We start from the raw sequence: 19962 nt of genomic DNA on the forward strand, positions 1-19962 counted from the left end.
AAAATGTGGAACCAACAGAGGGTCCATGTTCCCAGCCCTCCTTTTCATCCAAATACTTTATTTTTTAAAGCAGAACTATCAAAACAAAAGCAAATGCCCCAGGGAGCCATCCAGATCAACACTTAAACCTCCTCTGCTGGGGGTGGGGGCTGCGGCAGGATGCCCCAATTCACAGTGAGCAAAGTCGGGCTGCCCAGCCCTGGCCTTGGTTACTCCTTCCAGCCAGGAGGACATGAATTGCCACTTGGCCTCTGCCCGCCAAGTGGTGAGACAATAGGAGCACAAGAGGGTCCCACAACCAAGGTCAAGTGACCACCCCAACAGGAGGTGCTGGGCCAGACACCTGCCGAGCTGCAGAGGAAAGTCCTGGGAGAGGAGGAGCCTCAGCCTTGTAGCTATTGCTCAATAAACGCTTTTTCTAAATGCATTCTTTCTTGACTTGTCCTTCTAGCATCGAGATATAAACTGAGGGCAAAGGAAGGTAGAGCAGGTGTGCTTCATGTCCCTGTCATCAGAAATGGAGGGTGTGGGGAAGAAAGGCCAGGGTGCTCCTTCCCCCAGCCCCACACCTTCCCCACTGGAGGCCTCCCATCAGCCTTCACCTTGGCACAAAACCCCCACTGAATTTGGATTCTGCAGCTGTTTAGAGGAACAGGGAGTGTCCCCGAGAGGGTGTCCAGCTGCGAGAAGTAGGGGTGTCCTCTCTCCTCCCCACAGAATTGGAGGCACGACCCAGAAAGGAATGAGCCAAACCGAAAGATACAGGCAATACCAGGTCAAGAATGGGGTTGGGAGGAAATCTGGGCCTGGAACGTGGGTGCGGTCGGGTGGGAGTGGGTGTGGTCTGGGTGCCATTAGTGGCTCCATCCAGAGCATAAATACCATTCCGTGGGAAAGCAGCCTCCTTACCTTACCCTGCCCCACACCAGACCCCAGAAGGAGCCGAGCCATAGTTGTAGATAGCACATCTTAGAAATGTGCAGTGGAGGCTCCGGAATTATCCTGCCCTTTAAAAGATAAGAAAATAAGGCCCCAAGAGACTGGATCCCCCACCCAGGGCACTCTTTCTACTCTTGTTAATCCAAGGTTATCGGCCACCCTAAATCCCGGGGCTCCTACCTACACGTGACCATCCTCATCACACCAGCCATGACAGCCAGCATCCTCCTAGTTCTGGGGAAGCCCAAGAGTGCTCCAGCTGGGAAGCAGGGAAGAGCAGCACATCCTCAGCTTCCCCCAGGCCACCATTAAAATGAAGTTGGGTTTCAATGCCATCAGCCAGACAGGAACTGGGTTGATGGAGGAAATCATTTCTGATCATGTCAGTTAACTATTTTTTGTTGTGCGTTTCTCCACTGCACAATCCACTTTCTGGATTCTGTGCCCAACTCCGATAGAGGGTTGGGTTCTGAGCTATGACTGGGAGCCAAGGAGAAAAGAGACTGGATCTTCCCGTCCTAGTGCCCACCACCTAATGCCTAGTGCAGGCAGCCCCAGGATTGTTATCTCAGGGTAGCAACTTTTTACTAAACCTTTTTAAGTTAAAAATAATCGTTGAGCCCGGCACAGTGGTGCATGCCTGTAATCCCAGCAACTCAGGAGGCTGAAGCAGGAGGATCCCAAGTTCAAGGCCAGACTCAGCAATTTAGCAAGGCCCTAAGCAACAAGTGACCCTCTCTCAAAATAAAAATGGCTGGAGATGTGGCTCAGTGGTAAAGCACCTCTGGGTTCAATCCCAGTGCAAAAAAAAAGTAACCTTGAATCTAGGCCCAGAAGCACAAACCTGTGGTCCCAGCTACTTGGGAGGCTGAAAGGCAAGAAGATTGCTTGAGTACAGGAATGCAGGGAGAGCCCGGGGAACATAACAAGACCCCATCTCAACAAATAATAATGCTAATAATAACCTCTACTGCAACAAAATCAGTATATGTGAATTGTAGAAGTTGGAAAACATTTAAAATAACCGTAACAAAAATCTTAAAACACCTGTGAGAAAATAGATCCACCAAAAATAAAAAGGGGGGTGGGACATTTCCTATCACCTGGTGAATATCACTGTTAGTAAATGATCATGTATTTTTCCAGATCTTTTTGCATATATTTATATACATAATTGCTTTCTAGTATGAGACTATACCGCACATACTATGGGGTAACTTTTATGCAATAAACATTCTTCACTTTTTCATGACAATAAAAAAATTGTCATGTCATCTTATGGAGTATTCGTTCACTATTCAAATTTCCCTAGTTTTCTCAAAAGTATTCTTTACAATACGTGTATCCAAATGTCTGGCTTTCTAAGTGGTACTGACAGGTAACTAGGCCCCTGCACTTCCGAGGGGGCACCTTCTGGGTTGGTCAGGTTGCCCCCCTGGTGGTTGAGGAGACAGTGGCCTGGACACAGCCCAGGGGGTCCTGAGTGCCAGGAAGACCATTTCCAGCACAAGTCCAGCAGTGCTAGGCTACCAGACAGGCCCAGGCAGAAGGCTTGGAGAGGGAAATGTGGGTCATGCCCAAAGCACAGGGCCCCACCCCGAAGTTTGGCAAAGGGTGAGCAGAAGTGAGAAGAGCAGGTGGGAGCGATTCCACTCCCTGCAGCCACAAGAAAAGACCTCCCCACCCTCTTCCTCCCCAGGTCACTTCCCCTCATACAGTGAGTCTCTTTGCTCTCCTTCCCAGCTCCCTTCACCTTCAACCTTTCCCAGGGCCTGTTCCCTCAACACAATAGCAAGGGCTACCCCAGTGCATCTTGGGCAAAGGACAGTTTGCAGAAGTGTTCACAAATAAGTCCACGTGGACGCCACTCACCCCAAATCCAGGAATATTTGCCATTAGCTTGGGGAACAGCCTGACACTGTCTACCCTGTGCAGGTCCCTGGGGACCTGAACTCCTGACCTCTCAACATTGTATTCAGACACCAAATATTTAATCTTAAAAGTAAGAAAAATCAAGGCCGGTTTTTCCTTCCTTCATCCATCCCCGCCCCTCCCGGGGCTCACTGTGGGCCCCACATGCCTCCCCACTGACCTCACCCCTTCCAGCCCTTCTGTCCTGGGCTCCCCAGTCTTCCCAGCCATCTCTGTCTTATCTCTGGAATAGATCACGCAGTTATCACTCCCTGGAGGCCTCATGACTAAAACCTTTGCCACTTCCCCAAGCGCCTTCCCACCCTGTCCCTGTCTTAGTTGGAAATTCCAACACATTTGTGGACTACTCTCAAGCAGAAAGGGTCTGGACACAGGGTGGGGCGCCCACAAATAGGAGAAGTCTCCCTGCACACACGGTCTCAGCATTCCTGGCCCAAGTCCGGACTCGGGTGTGCTGCAGACAACAGGGGTAAATGTCTAACTTCTAAGTTATCTGGGTGCTGTCACCAAGATTGCAGAGTGGAAGGCCAATGTCCTGGCCAATTCTACGGTGGCTTCTCTGGCAAGGGAACCCATTGTATTTGGGAGGAAAGGTACCAACCCTGCTTCCTGTCTCTAACCCCCACAGCTATTGCTCTACCACCCCTCCCTGGCCCCAGCCAGTCCCTGACCAGGTCCTACAGGGGACTCAGACAAGAAGGCACTGTGTCAGGCCAGGGTGGATGGAATGCTCCAGGCTCCTCTAAAACCCAGCAGGCAGTTCCCAGGGCAGGGTGCAGACAGCCCCTGGAGGGCTGCGTGTGAGACTTGGCACATGCAGGACCAGACTCCAGGCCATTGGCTGCTACCTGGGGGCGGGGGGGGGGCCGGGGGGGCTCTGAGGCCATCTCAGCATCAAGGCTTCCCACGGGGCCACTTGGATGGCAGCTGGAACTATGCTCAAGCATGAAGACAGAAGAATGAGGAAACCCCACCTCCCTCCTTGGACTCTGCGCCCCACAGCCAGCCCATCACCGCCCCTCCATCTGGCCCACCCTCAAGGATTAGATCACTCAAGAGCCTCCAGGGGTCCCTGCTGCTGACTGGATCAAATCTAACTGCAGCTGGGGGTCAAGGCCTCCCCCACCCTCCCCAGGCCTTTGTGCACCCAATTCCTGCTCCAGAAATCCCTTCCACCTCAAAGGTACTTAAAGGAGGAATGACAGTAATTCTCCCAGAAAGGTTATTGTGAAAATCAGTTAACACATTGAAAATTCTTCAACATGTGCCTGGTGTGGTGCTACAGTGCTCAGTTAGTGTTTAGCCAGCATTCTGTTATTGTCTTCCCAAATCACACCAACCAGAGTGAGCCCCTCCTTTCCTGAGCCCCTGGGGCTCTTCAAGGTCACCAACCAGAAGCTTCTCTGGGCTGGGACCTTGGAGCTCAGTGGTAGAGCTCTTGCCCAGTGTGTGTGTGAGGCCCTGAATTCAATGCCCAGCAACACAATAAATAAATAAATAGAAATAAAATAGGCCTCTGTCCTGTGGGACCCAAAAGTCACTTTGACCACTTTGGCAGGTGGCCAGTTGCTCAGCCAGAGGGGCCCCAGCATTCCCTTCACTATGCCCACACAGAGGAGAACCCCAGCTTCATATTTTATGGTTTATAAAACATTTCCCCATCAACTTCCATAGCGTGGATAGACAGGGTAGAAATCATTGCCCGTTTCCAGATGGGGTCCCCAATGCTCGGAGCCCTGGTGACACAACCAGGAAGTGGCTGAATTAGGCCCCAAAGCCAGCTCTGCTTGATCTCCAGCGCAGCGAGTTTTCCTCAGCACTGGGCTGGGTCACAACCAGTTAAGTGCATCTTTCTCCTTCTAAAAAGAAGCTCGGATGCCAAAGGAATTAGAGACAGCCTCACAATGAAAACCAGATGCCCTGCCCCTTGTCTCTGGACTGGCTCCCAGGAAAGGGAGGACAACTGGCTGATGTGTGGCCCCTGCAGCCGCCCTGCCCATGAGCTCAGCTCCTGGCAGAAAGAGCTCCTCTCTGAGGAAGGCCTGGTGGGCTCCCTGGGCCCAGGAGAGCCTTACAGCAGAGCTGGGGCCAGACCCCAGGGTTGGAACAAGGAGTGTCCAAGGCCAGCCATGTTGCCATTAACCTTAAACACCCTGCAAACTAGATGCTGCTCCTGTTTTTCAGATGAGAAAGCTGAGGCTGGGGACATGCGACTCTCTAAGCTAACACGAGGAATGCCAGAGGTGAGCCCCAGTCTGTGGGGCCCCACTTCAGGCCAACCTGCAGTTGTGAGCCCACCAGGAAGAGCTTGTCCTCTGGGGCTCGGATCAAATCAGGATGCTACTGCCCAAGGACAGGGACCACATTCTGCCTTGCCTACAGCCACTTCCCTGGGGCCTACAGCTGTGCACCCCCCACCATCCGGTTCACAAGGTCCTTACTCCCTCCTGGCCTTTAGGGAGAAATGCCAGTGCTAGTGGTTTAAGGTTCTTTTGGTATTCTCCAGCAGGTCAGGGCCTGGGGAAGGAAGAGAGGACAGGGCTCCAGGAGGGTCAGAGGCAGGACTGAGCAGGGGTGGGGGGTGAGGATCCGAGGACAGACCAGGAAAACAGGCGTACACAGTGAGGGGGACCCAGGTAACAACCCAGCTGCACATGGAGGCTCATTTCTCTAGCCCACGCTGCCTCCCATGTGATACAGAAGGCCTGCAGAGCTGAGGGAGGGCCAGGCGCAAGCCAAACCAGGGGGGGCTGGGCCCAGGGCCGTGTGGGGTGTGCAGCACGGGATCCAAGTTCCTGAGCCCCCAGCAGAAAGGCTGTTCACATTCACTGAACAAACATAACAACAAGCCATGACCACAAAGCAGAAATAACAATGAAACTAAACTCCACCCCAATCCCAGCCAGCTCTCCAGCCGGTGCTGACCCAGGAGAGCACGGCGGAGCTTCTAAAAGACTCTGAGCTGAACTGTACTACTGGCCAGGCTTTGCCCACCTGCGCCCCACACAGACACTGTCCACCAATCACTGGCCGCATTCCTCCCTCGACAGACGCTGCCCTGGATCCCACTTTATCCCTTTTACGGTCTCCCAAGACCTGCCAAGTTAAACCCAAACTCCCCCTTGGCACTTAGAGCCCTCTGTGGACTGACCCTGCCCGAGGACCTGAGCGATGGCACCTCTGCCCACTCAGCGACAGCCACTCGGGGGCCCTAGAAGCTCCTCTCTGCCCACAAAGCTGCCTCCTCCCATCTTCACCAGAGGGCACCTGCTGATCTCACGGAGCTCACTCAGGAACTCTTCCAACCCCTGAGTCTCTCCTTCATGGAAACTGTCACCTTTACAAATAGCATCTGTCTCCTGCAGTAGACCATGCTCCAGGGCTGCACCAGGCCTGGCACACAGCAGACCTGTGCTGGAAAAAAACAACAATCAGCAGGGGCTTCTCCCAGCCCTGAGCTTGCTCCCCCCACAAGATCTGTCCCAGCCTCCACTGGACACAGCTCAGAGACACCTCTTCCAGGAAGCCTCCTGAACCCACTCAGAAGTCATATTTCCCTCCTCTGAACAATCCTTAGGGAACTTCCCAAGAATTATGGTCCATATGTCCATCTGTCTCCCCGGACGATTGCAAGATCCTTGAAGCGACCCCAAGCCCCTGGGCCCAACCATCAAACTCCAGCCTAGGCCCTCTGGGAAGATGACTTCCTCCTGTCTCTTGTTGACTCTGTCAGCCCCTGATATAGAGAGCTGTTCCTGCAGCTTACCTCTGAGGCTAAGAGGAAAAAGTGCTCACGTTTCTCCTTATTCTAAACATTCAGATGCTGCTGTCCCCGGGTATCCTTTGAGAATTAGTTCCAGGACTCCAGGCCCCATTCCAAAACCCACAGATGCTCAAGTCCCTTATATTATATGGCAGAGTGTTTGGATAGACCCTACTCACATCCTTCCCTATCCTTTGTCATTTCTAGATCACTTAGAGTACCTTATGCAATGAAGATGCTATGTCAATAGTGGTTACACTGAATCACGTATAGGGTAATGACGGGAGGGAAAGTCCACACATGTTCAGTACACATGCAATTTTTCTTTTTGAATATTTTCACTCCTCTGTTGGTTGACTCCACAGATGCAGAACCTGAAGATGTCAAGGGCTGACCACACTTGGCATTGTGTAGGGGACAGACTTCCAGAGGTACCCAGACCTAAGCCATAGTGCTTCCCACACAGAGGTCCAGCTCTACTGAGGAAAGAGAGAGAAGACCTAACTACCTCCACTGGGACTGTATTGTAAAGGTGCTGTTTGGCAGCTTGGACCACAGAGGAGGGTGATACACCAGGAGAACATTAAGGTGACATTTATAGCAATCACTTTTTATTTACCAAATGTCTACCAATCGCTTCCCAGTGCACGGTCTTCCTTTTCCTTCAAAATCCTCATATCCTAGCCGGGCGCCGAGGAGCACTCCTGTAATCCCAGCAGCTGGGGAGGCTGAGGCAGGAGAATTGCGAGTCCAAAGCCAGCCTCAGCAATGGCGAGGAGCTTAGCAACTCAGTGAGACCCTGTCTCTAAATAAAATACAAAATAGGGCTGGGGATGTGGCTCAGTGGTTGAGCATCCCAGAGTTCAATCCCTGGTAACTGCCCCTCTCAAAAAAAAAAAAAAAAAAAACCTACCTTGTTCTTTGGAGCATATTTTTGTTGGCAAATAAGGATAAATGAAAAAAGGGCAGCTCCTTATCACCACTCCAGAAAGGGGACCAAAAAGGCTATGGCTTAGGTGGCAGGGGTGAGGAGAAGGACCAGAATTCAAGCCAGCTGCATCCAGCAATGGTGCTGAGGAAGAACACAGCCTCAGATGAGGAAGACTGCTGGGACCTCAGCTCCCTCCTCGCTGAGGTGGACATCCAGGACCAGGACAGCAGGAAGGGGCAAGGGCAGGACCACAGACTCAGCCAGGGTGTGTAGACCCTGGTTTGGGGTCACCCCCCAAGTTTAAATCCCATCTCCTCTACTCACTGACTACAAGGAAGGCCTTGGGCAACGTTCTGAGCAGTGGTTTCTCCATCTTTAAAACAGACGGGGAAGAGCACCTGCCTAAGAGGACTGCCGTGGAGGTTAACTGACCTCACATTTTCATAGGGCCTAGTTAGTATCCCTGTTAGTATCCTGTGGCTGGTGATATATTCTCCCTGGAGGGGTAAGAGGAGACTCACAGAAGGCAGCCTTTGGTCTTGAAGGTAAAAAGGATTTCTGCAGATGGCAGAACAGGATGGAAGATAAGCAGAGGCAGGAACATGCCTGAGGCTGAGCGCAGTCATTGTTACAGCAAATACTGAGTGCTTCCTATGTACCAAGCACCCCTGAGTACTCTGCACATCCCCCGCCCCCACTAACTGACAGAACACCTGGAGATGAGGATGGAGAAAAAGGCCCAGAGCCCTGTTCATTCATGCAATAAATATTTAATGAGCACCTACTGTTCAGCTGGGCCCTGGAGCATGGAAGGTGAGCCACGGGGCTTCCATTCTAGAGCACCTCTAGACGGATGATGCATAAACAAGACCATTTCACACAGTGACAAAGGTGGTGAAGGAAAGAGCCAGAGGCTGAATGTTGGGGGTGCATGACCCACAGTGATGAGTCTACAGAGGGGACAAATGAGTTGGCATTGAGGACAAGAAGGTACAATCAGGAAATAATCGAGAGGAGAGTGTCCAGGCGGAGGGAAAGTGAGCATAAAGGCCAGGAGGTGGCAAATGCTCCCCACACTGGCTGCAGGTTCTGGGGAGTGCGGGGACACAAGATGAGGCTGGAGACACAGATTGGGAGGGTCTTGAGTTTTATTCTAAGGATCCTGAGAAACCAAGAAAGCTTTTCACAGGAAAGCCACATGGCCTGATACAGATTTTTTGAAGCTCATCTGGCTGCCCCAGGGAGAATAGACTTCAGGGCGACACTGACCTTGGACATGAACTCCATCCTGAGCCAGAGAGCCAAGGAGGCAGCCTCCACACTTCCTGTCCCCAGGGGGGCCAGGCCACAGATCTGGCCTTGGCGTCTCCAGAGTCACTGTGGCATGGGCTACTTAGAATTGTCCCTTGCCTGGCCAAGGCGTCTCGGTTTCCAGCCTCTGGGACTGAGGAATGCATGTTCTCTAGTTATCCTATTTCCTGGCATTCTGAATCCACCTGGGAAAGACCCACCAGTGACTTCAGAGGAAAATAAATTGCAGCAGCGCTGGTTGTTTTTCAGCATTTTTACAAGCCCCAGGGCTCCATTAAGTTCAGAGCATAAGTGCATTGAACAATGTTTGCTCATAGGACATTGGGTGCACTTGGATCTGAGCAATAAACAGGGACAGAGCTATGCTCTGAGGGTTAACCCAGCAGGACCCACATTCAGCTCCTGTCCCTGCCCCTAACCTCCGTGCAACCTTTGATACATCTCAAGTCCTCTCTAGGCCCCAAAGCTCTTCAGCACACACAGGGTGGAGCAGATATTCCCTACGCCCTTCCGGCTGTTCCAGATCAAAGACTCCAGTGGAGGGTTCCCGGGAGTTCAGATCTGGGGCAAGCCAAAGGCAGCTGCAGAGAACCGCCTGGGCCATCCTCTGGTGGTGGGAAACTTCTGAACATTAACCCATATTATTTTCCTTTCTTCTCTTAGCTCTTCCCCTGATTCAGGCAGCCAAGGGGGCCCCAGGGAAGGGCTATGATAGAGGAAGGCAAAGGAAGGAGAAGTCTCTTCCTGGCTTTTACAGTTCAAAAGCCCAGGCTCTGGGAGGAATGGAAAGACCTCCAGGCACCGGTTGTAAGTAAGCGCCAGGCTTTCAAGGCACCCCGCTGTCCCCCCAGACAAGAAAAGGATCCCCAAGGTGGCAGGAAGTAGAAGCCCAAGTGCCACTGAGGGTTGGTGGTCCCTCCTGAGAGCAATGGCCTTCGGTCTCCTCCAGATACAAGCAGTGAGAGGATCTAAAAGCAGTAAGGCCATTAAAAGATGGTCTGCTTTTTATTATCGCCAGGCTCCAGCCATTCTAAGCCAGTGACCAAATCTTCCCACCTGAAAATTTCTCCATCTCTTCAGTTCCCCTTGAGTGTTAATGGTATGATACAGATGCAAGCTCCAGATAAGTACAGGTTTATTTTTAGATAAATATTATCATTTTCATGAAAATTATTTCTAAGAATTCTCAGTGATACAGGTAGTCCCCAAAATGTTCATTTTTTATGCTCATTAGTGTTATATTTTTTTCCATATTTTTATTGATGCATTACAATTATATATGATAGTGGGACTCATTGTTACATATTCATACACACATACCATGTAACAATATAATTTTGTCAATATCATATATCACTTGCACATGCTAGGCAAGCACTTTATCACTGAGCCACAACCCCTGCCCTCTCTTTGATTTTAGTGAGATCCCTACACACACACTATTCTTTTCTTTTTTCCTTTCTAGCTTCCATATATGAGAGATAATGTGTTCTTGACTTTCTGAGTCTGGCTTATTTTCATTAACATAATGCTCTCAAGTTCCATCCATTTTCCTGCAAATACATAATTTTATTCTTCTTTATGACTGAATAAAACCCAAGTGTGTGTATATGTGTGTGTGTGTGTATATATATATATATATATATATATATATATATATATATATATATTTTTTTTAATCCATTCATCCACTGATAGACACCTAGACAGGTTCCATAATCCCACCATGGTGAATTGTGCTGCTATAAACATGGATATGCATATAGCACTGTAGCATAATGACTTTGATTCTTTAGAATAAATACAGAAGAGTGGTATAACTGGGTCATATGGTGGTTCCTTGCCTTTTGAAGAACTTCCACACTGATTTCCATAGTGGTTGTACTAATTTACAATCCTGCCAACTGTGTAAAAGTGTTCCTTTTCCCCACATCCTCTCCAAAGTTTATTACTGTTTATAGTCTTTTTTTTTTTTCTGTTTATAGTCTTGACGGCTGCCAGTCTGACTGGTGTGAGATGACATCTCAGTGTACTTTTGATTTGTATTTCTCTAATTGCTCAAGATGTTAAACATCCCTTCATATACTTGTTGGCCTTTGTATTTCTTCTTTTGAAAAGAGTCTGTTTAGTTCATTTGCCCATTTATTAACTAGATTATTTTTAAACAGTCCTTTTATTATTCATTTATTTGACTGAAATTAATTGTATATATTTAAGGGGCTCAATTGATGTTGTGTGTACATGGGAGAAAGATTATAACATATTCATCATCTCTCACCTTTTTTTGCGGGAGGGTGGAGGAACATTTTGTTTTGGTATTTTTTTGCCCAACACGTTTATTTCATGAGGAGTTCATGGAGGCTTGGAATTCTTAGAGCTAGCTTCAGACTCAGTTCTTATGTCCAACTCTTATTAGGTGCTCCGTGTTCCTGCATTTAATCAGATTCAGAACAAATGACAAACGAATCATGACTGCAAAGATCGAGAAACAACTTAAAACGTCGCTTCATGCCTGGGGACATAGCTCAGTGGTGGAGCACTTGCCTAGAACATGCTAAGGCTCTGGGTTCAGTTCCCAGAACCATGAAGAAAACAAAAAAATTGCTTCAATCCTGTACGATGAGACCACTTGGAAATTTTATTTGATAAATAATGAAAGAATGTAAGGTGTGATATTTTCATTTGGCAAACAAATATTGTAGTTCATACAGGAAATATCTTACTGAATTATAATATCCTCAGAGTTGAAATGTATTCTTTTTTCAACTGTTGCTTGTTTTATTTTCTTTCTTTTTCTTTTTTTAGTGATTTGTATTTATTTATTTATTTTGCATTACCTGTTGCTTGTTTTAGAACTAAGGAATTAATAAAAAAAAACTGTACAATTTAATTTTGCCTTTTACATATATTTTGGCTTTGTGAGAATTTGTTTATTGATTACTAATTATTTATATGAAATGTAATAAATCAGACTGCAATCAAAAAATCAAAGTGCTATTAGGTAAATATACAGACTATTAAATAACAGTTGTGTTTTTCATGTATATTCGTGTGTGCTCTTATATTTATTTGTTTATGTTAATTGGCATGATTCTATACACACTTTCTCCCCAGAACCAAGAATGGCCTGGGAGAAGCCAGACTCCCTTGCACTCAGGAGTGAGCCGAGGGGCAGAGGATGCTAGTGAGTTAAAGCCTGAAAATGGTACCAATATATTCAGGAGTTGCCTGAGAAGCAGATGACCAATGACAAGGAACAGGTTGGTGATAAATTACATTAAGCACCAGATATCTTCACCAACACAGCTAGAAAGTCAGGTTCAGGCCCAGGGAGAGTGACCCCCAAAATGACCAAGATTAAGTTCCCAACTCCTTAACAGAATGCAGACTTGAGATTGAAATTACATTTTATTTTAGTTATATTTGTTATAAATATTTTATATCATGTATTGTATGTAATATGTATATATTATATATAAAATACATATATGTAAAAATAAAATATAATGACATTAGTTATAAAAATAAAAAAGATGACAGTTGATAGATGATAAATAAAGGATAGCTCTATTTCATTTTGTAAGCACCTGCATTTGAGAACCCTGAATCACTATATAAGCTAATCAACCAAAAGTAGCAAGGTGCTCAGATCAGACAGCATCAGGTTGTTGGCTGGGGAAGCAGGGTTAGGGGCTCACCAGGCTCCTCTGGTTGGAGGGTCTCAGACTATGACAGTCAGAAGGAGCCCAAGGTAGTCTTTTCTACCCTCCCCGTGCATGTAGGACAACTGGATCCCTGCAGAGCCACTCAGCCCCTCAGCATCTGAGCTGGGTCCTGACCCACTTCTGCAACCCTGAAGCTCATCTCCCCGACGAGGGCAGAGAGCAGAGCTGTGCCACCCATCCTGTGGGTGCCATCCTCAATAGGAGCAGGGGGGCCTCCGCAGTAACTGGCCAAATCTATGAGTGGGAACAAGCTCAGGGCTGGGAAGGTGGAGAGGGCAGACAGACAGGAGGGCAGGGCATGAATGACTCACCCCAGAACAAAGGACCTGCAGAAGTCAGCAATAAAATGAGAAGCATCCTGGAAAAGGTCAACAAGAGAATCGTGTCATTCTGCTGTCAACCCCCAAATCTGCTGTCCAAATCCCCAGAGTAAGCCTGTAAAACAGAGGGGAACCAGTTTCCTCCCTGCAGAACAAGGACTACCCTCAGCTTCAACATCCACGCCCCTCCAGTAGAGCTTATCCTGAAACAAAGAACCTGCCGGTTGGTTCTGTTCTGCTGGGCCACCCTGGTCTTGGGAAGGCACATCCCCCATCCCCACCCCCACCCCGCTCCACCCTCCCACCCCCCAACTTTCAGCTGAGTCCTGCCTACTGAAAACACAGTGCCTACCCGCCTGCCTGGGAGCAAGAAAGTACCCAAATCTGTAGCAAGTTGAAGCCTGCCCCTGCCCTCCCTGAAACCTTGGGGCCCCAGTCACAGCCAAAGCCAAGTGGCTTTGTATCTGGGTACATTTGGCAGCTGGAGGGTGGTGTGTGACCACAGTAGGCTGCTCTGAAGCCCGCAAGGACACACATGTGCTGGAGACATTAACATCTCTGCACACGTTCAATAGGGCTACCACCACCCTAGTTTGTGGGCTGAGTGACAGACTCAGAAATTGACCAAGATCCTTGTGGAAGATTAAAACAGTTGACACTTGGTCCCTGGCATCCTTCCTTTCCTAGCCCTGACCATCACCACCAACACCCCTTCTGCCCTTGGAATGGAAGGGCTTGCAGGCTCAGGAGAGCCAACACCAGGGAAGGGTAGTAGCTTGCCTAAATCCAGGCATCTCCCAGATAGAAAGAATCCCCAGGGCAGCAGGAGGCCTATGCTGTGCAGTTTGTAATGGCAGAAAAACTAGAAATGATGCAAGTGTTCACCAACAAAGTATGAGTAAATTAAATTATATTACATCTATGCAAAGTGATATTCGGCATCATAAAAACAAAAATGCAATGTATTCATAAGTGCCAAGATTTCAAAAGCAATCCAAGACCTAATGAGTGGGGAAAGTGAGCTCTAAAGTCAGCCATGCGTGTAGCATGATTCCATTATTACTGTCATTCTATATTTGATGCCGTCTCACCCATCCTCTCTGCCTTCCCCTGTCCTGCTCTGGGCCCCAGGAAGCCAACCTCTAAGGACCACAAATCCCAGGTTCCCTTGCAGCTGAATGCCAATTGGACTGGGCCAATGGAAAAGCCTCTGGCCAGAGATCAGAGGATGGGACGAGAGGCAGATCCCTCCCTGTCCTGGGGCTTTTGCTCTACTTTGGCTGCAGCTAAAGGCACTGGAAGAGCAGACTTGAGGCATCTGAGTTTTAATGTTCCCACCCTAGATCATATCAGATGCATTAAGATATGCACATTTCTCACAATAAGTACAGTGTTGACTATAAGCTTTTTGAAAGGGCTTGTATGAAGTTATTAATTTTGATACTAGCAAGAGATTATGCCTTTGGTTCATACAATTTAAACAGTATTGAGTTTACATACAATGGCACAAAAGTTAGCCTGAGTTGCAATTAACTAGTTGAAATAATGTTACGTTGATAAAGATTCATTAATTTTGAGACATTCTTTTTATATTTTGGAGCCAGGAGATACATGATAATTTTGTTTTTAAGGCCTTCTAAAACCTCACAAGCCCTCAGCAATGGAGCTGGTGGAAAAAATATCTGGAATGTTCAGAAGTTGCTGGGCCCCTCCTAGGAGGGCCGGTTCCAATGCAGGGGCAGTCCCAGGGGATCACCAAGGTTGCAGAGAATGGACCAAACCCACACGGGAGAATTTTTCTCTGCTTAAGAGCTATTTCCTGAGCAACCAAGGAGCTAGCTGGCCAGGGAGAAGAAGGGAGACTAGCCTCCATAGCTCGTTCTATGAGCTGACCCCATGAGCTGACCCAAGCCTAAGTCAGTAGTCTTACTAGTCCTCCTCCAGTGGCACAGCCAGATAGCATGGCCTGCCCAGGGCCTTCAACCTGTTTTCTGGGCCATGCTGAGACTTGCAGCAAGTCTGCTGCCAGCATGAGCTGCTACTCCAGTTTCCTACTCATTGGGATATGCCAAGCATCAAGCCCAGGGGTGAACACCTGGTCTCAGTCAACACCTTTGAGCAGTATGTGCTGGGGACGCTGCTGGCTCCTCCCCTCCCACCAGACCTCTAAGTAGGAACTGGGGGAAGCCTCACGGAGGATTATTGAATGTGCCTCAAAAACCTGGCACCCACATGTATTACCAACACATACCCCTTGTATGGGAAAGGGCCGGGTTAGGCCTCCAGGTCCCTCAGCACCCTCTACCTTAGACTCTGGGTGAGGTTCTTTCCTAAAAGCCAGAACCAGGCCCCCAAGGTGCTTACACCATCTTAGCAGGCTCCCCAGAGGTCGACGGGCCCAGCCCTTGAAGCTCCAGCAATCCAGGGATCAGGGCAACATAGGGCTTGAGGGTGTGGAAAGATTGACAGGAACTGTGCCAATTCATTGCTGTCCCCTTGGTGGTAATAACTGAGTGACTTGTCTTCCCCCAGAAGGCTATCTTTGCAAAGTGACCAGGTAATGGTCCATGAGCAGCCAGAAATGGGGGCTCCCGCCCCTTCCGTGTGCCAGGTGGGCTTAGGGCTCTGGCCTGGGCCTCAGCACAGTGCAGGCTTTGAGGATGAGAGCTGATGTTTGAGTTTAAGAGGCTCAACACTCTGAGGCTCGAACTCTGACCCTTGATCAGCACTTTCTGCCTCACTGTCCCTCGTGGTGGGTCAGAGAAGCAGGAGCTTTGCAGGCTCCAGGGCAGGGGGCAGAAAGGCCCACCATGGCCAGGTAGGGCTCTCCCAAGGGCCGGGATGGAGAATCCTGTCTAGGATACTTGGTGGTGGAGTCAAGGTCCCACCCAGACTCCCACCCCCACCAGCTGGGCCTGGGAAGCCATCAACAGAAGCCAGCTGTCCCTGTACTGAGCCAGGGCCTTGTTGGGAAGGGGAGGTAATATGGAGGAGGGAGGAAAAAGGGTTAAAGGATAAACACAGAGAAACAAGGAGTCAGAGTCAGAGAGGAGCAGAAATGTCAGAAACAAGCACAAGACAAGCTAATTCCTATCATATGACCGTGAAGAATTCCCTGGAAGAAGCAAACTAGAATCTTTGATGTTGGCATTTTTAAGGTTCCCGTCTCCATGACACTTATCAAGCCATTCTCTGCACAGCCAATGGTCATCCATGCATCCAGGAGGGCCTTGTGTTTAACTACTCCTCTGGGGGAGGATACGGGGAGATGTCCTCACTCTAGGACTCCAAGACAAGGATACAAAGTGTTCCTGGGCATTCTGAGCCTCTTTCCGAGGCTTTCCTACAGCGCAACCTTGGAAGTTCCCTTTCCTGCAGTAACCTTACTTGTTAACGCCTGTCTTGGGGCCAAGCCAGAGGCAAAGGAGTCAGCTAAGCCCAGAGGTATATCTGATGGACACAGCAGGGCAGTTCAGGAAACGCTCAACCTAATGGCCCAGGCCAAGGCTTACCCAAGATCCTCTGCTGCCCCGACTCACACATGTGTAGACTCGACCAAGGAATCTGGAAGACATTCCAGGTGCAGATGTGAAAATGTGGCACTTGCCCTCCTATACTGAGTAACTCTCTGTACTAGGACTCCATGACTCCTTGGTCAGAGCCAGAAGCAAAGATGATCTTATTATGCTCCTTATACAACAAGGAAATCGAGACAGAGAGAGGTGAAGTTCTTGGTTCAAGGCAATTCACTTCCAATTCGATGGGTCTGACACTCAATCCATTTAGTCTCATTCTTCAACCTGTTCTCTCTCTTTTTTTATATTATTGTTTTTAATTGTGGAAGGATTCACTTAATATGAATTTTACCATTTCAAACACATTTAAGTGCCTTGGCCTTCTTATAAAACCACCACCACCTGCAGATGTGCAAAACTCTTCTTCAGCAAGCAAACCCCGAAACTGCCCCACTTCACACTAACTCCCCATGGTCCTCTCCCGAGACCCTAATAGCCACCATTCTACTCTCTGTCTCTATAAATTCGACTTCCTGAGGTATCTCATAAAGTGGGAATCACATGTGCCTGTCTTTCTCTGAATGGCTTATTTCACAAAATATAATGTCCTCGAGGTGTGTCCAAGTAGTAGCAGGTGTTAGCCCTGTTCTCTCTTCTTAAAAAATTATTTTGGATTGATGATAAATTTATACCAAAAAAAAAAAAGTTACCGAAGGAATCACAGTGAAAAGTCTCCTCTTAGGCCCCTCCAAATGCTTCTCCTTTCTAGAAACAACCATTGCCGTCCACTGAAGAGATAGTTTGCAGGAATACAAGTAAGTACATTCATGGTGTCTTTTGACTCAGTTTTACCCTGTTCTGTGCTTTGGTTTGCAGTCTGTCTAGAAGATCATTTCCGGATAGCTCAGATCTTCCCTGACTCTTCAGCTACCTAGTGCCTTGCTGTAGGGCCACACGGTAATTTACTTGACAAGTCCTGGCTGTGGCTAGTTTGGAACCTGTGCTCTCAACCCTGTCGAGGTGCCTTGAAGTCAGACAGTGCAGGTCGCCACGGCCTCCAAATAAAACATAATGCAAAGGACTTATTCATTGATCCATGCCAGGGATTCCTATTCAGCCAGCAAAGGAGTCTTACACATAAAGAATCCCAAGGTTAAAATAACATACAGTGAGCACTGTAAACAGGGGTGTCAAAGACTCCATTGTTCCTGCTCCCAACCCTATTACTCCCAAGACTTCTGTTTCAGGAAACAGCACCCTTTGAATCCCAACGCCCAAGCCAGGGTCCATCTCAGCAGATGGGAAATCAGAGCATGTCACTCCTTGATAAAAATCTTCAAGAGCTCCCAGTACTCGGGGCCTAAAGCTCTTAGCTTGAGGCTTGTTATGTTCCAGCCACTGCCTCTCAGGCACACTGGACTCCTTCCTGTCCTAGGGCCCTGGTGCTGCTAGTCTCCTCTGCCTGGAACCCTCTATGGGCCTCAGCATGAAGCCACCTATCTAGAAAGTCCACCCTGAGTCCCCCACCTAAGTAGGTCTCAGCACCCTGCTTAGTTCTGCCCTAGCAAGTATCGCAACATGTAATTATTTCATCTGTTTGATTGTTTACTAGTCTGTCGTCATCACTCAAGTGAAGCTTCACAGGGATTTGGGTCTGGTTCGTTGTCACTGTATCCCTGTCCTGGATAGTTACCATCAGGATGGCAGATGCTGAGATAGAGCTTGGGATGCAAGATTGTAACCAGGAAGCTGTACCTGAGATGGAAGCAGGATCGGGCAGAGGGAAAAGCTGAACTGCCTCTCAGCCAACCAGGCAGAGGGCTCTGGAGATTTGCCCACCAGACGTGTTCACCTGATGCAAAAATGCCCAGGCTTGCTGGGCACAGTGGCGAATACCTGTCCCAGCTACTCAGGAAGCTAAGGAGGGAGGTACGCTTGCACCCAGAAGCTCTACAGCAGCCTAGGCAACAAAAACTCCATCTCAGAAAAAGACAAGAAGGGAGGGAAGGAAAGGAAATGCCCAGGCTTTTAGAGCCCCTTCTTGTTCTGCCACCAAATGTGATCAGCCTCCAGGGACAGTGTAACCTTGAAAAAGTCAGTTCTCTGGGTTACTGGCAGCTGGAGTTTCTCTTCTGACCACACTCCTGGAGGCCAAGTGGCAGAGAGTTCATCTTGTAGGGGCTCCTACAGTGCCCCTCCGTGCAATTCCCAATTCCCAACTCCTAGCACAGTGCCTCGGGCATAGAAGATGCTTGGAATTTTTGAATACATGAATGGGTGGATGTTTAATTGAGCCTTGAAATACAAATAGGATTTGGAGAAATGGACAAGGCAGGAAACTCATATTCCAGGCATGGGGCTTAGTTTGTGCAAAGGTGAAAAGGCAGGAAAAAACATGGAACATGCCCAAGTCCACAAATAGGAAGAGAGAGTTAAAGTGCCCTGCAGGGGAGTAGAGAAAGGAAGTTCAGATGGTTGGCAAAGGCTGGTGGGCAAAGGCCTTGTAAATCGCACTTGAATTTTATCCTGCTGGCAAAAGGAAGCTTTGAAAGGGTTTCAAGAAGCAGAACGGCATGATCCGTGGGCTTTAGGAAGATCATCCCAATGGCCCTTCAGAGATGGTTGAGAGGCAGGGAGGCCGGGGAGGAGCGCATTCCGTCCAGGAGGCCCGTGGTCATAGAATATGGACCCTGGAGAAGGAAGGGAACAAGAAGAGAAAGTGGCTGTGGGAGGCAAGAAAGAGGCTAAGGTCAAAGCCTGGGAACTCCCAACACTTAAGGCCAGTCAGCAAAGAGTAAACAGCTAAACAGAAGGAGAAGGAAAGAACTTGCCGTGGGAGCGCAGGGGAGAGAATGGGTGGAGGAGGAGGAGGTCAGCAGGGTGAAGACCAGTAAGAGGTCAAGCGAGAGAAGACTGAAGGTGCCCCTGCATCTGGCCACCAGAAGGGCAGGTGGCCCTTCTGGGTGGGAACAGACCTAGCCTGATGCACAACATCATCCAGCTTAAAATCTGGGGTTCGATTTCTGATGCGTGCGCTGGAGAAGTCCATGTGCTTTGATCCAAGGTCTCCCCCAACCCTGACCACAGGGATGCTCCAAATCACAGGAACCTGTGGCTTGTGGTCCAGCCTCCTTCCTTGGAGGGGAGCAGTGGAAGAGCCAGTGGAGAATCAGGGTCCTCCGTCCAAGCCCTGTCCCTGCCACCTGTGAGGGTCCTTGGGCCTCTGTCTTTCCTGGGATGGTGCATCCAGGTGGGCTCTACAATTGCTCCCATTGATCTGGACTGCCCCAGTGCTCCGGTTCAAAGAGAGAGCACAGGTGGCCAGGCTTCATGCCCTCTGACTCAGGTTCCCCTTGTTACCTCCACACAGTACTCTGGGCCTCCCCGCTCCAGGTGGCCCATTATGTGAGTTCAGTTTCAATGACAACAGAAACTGGTTGAGAAAAGAGAATGTTTACTTATTCCACAGAGCTGATGCACAAGTAAATAATGCAGTCTCTTAAGCAGAGCCTGCACCCTGACCTCC

This window comes from Marmota marmota, unplaced genomic scaffold (assembly GCF_001458135.2).
Source record: "Marmota marmota marmota unplaced genomic scaffold, marMar, whole genome shotgun sequence".
In the NCBI taxonomy this organism is placed as follows: domain Eukaryota; kingdom Metazoa; phylum Chordata; class Mammalia; order Rodentia; family Sciuridae; genus Marmota; species Marmota marmota.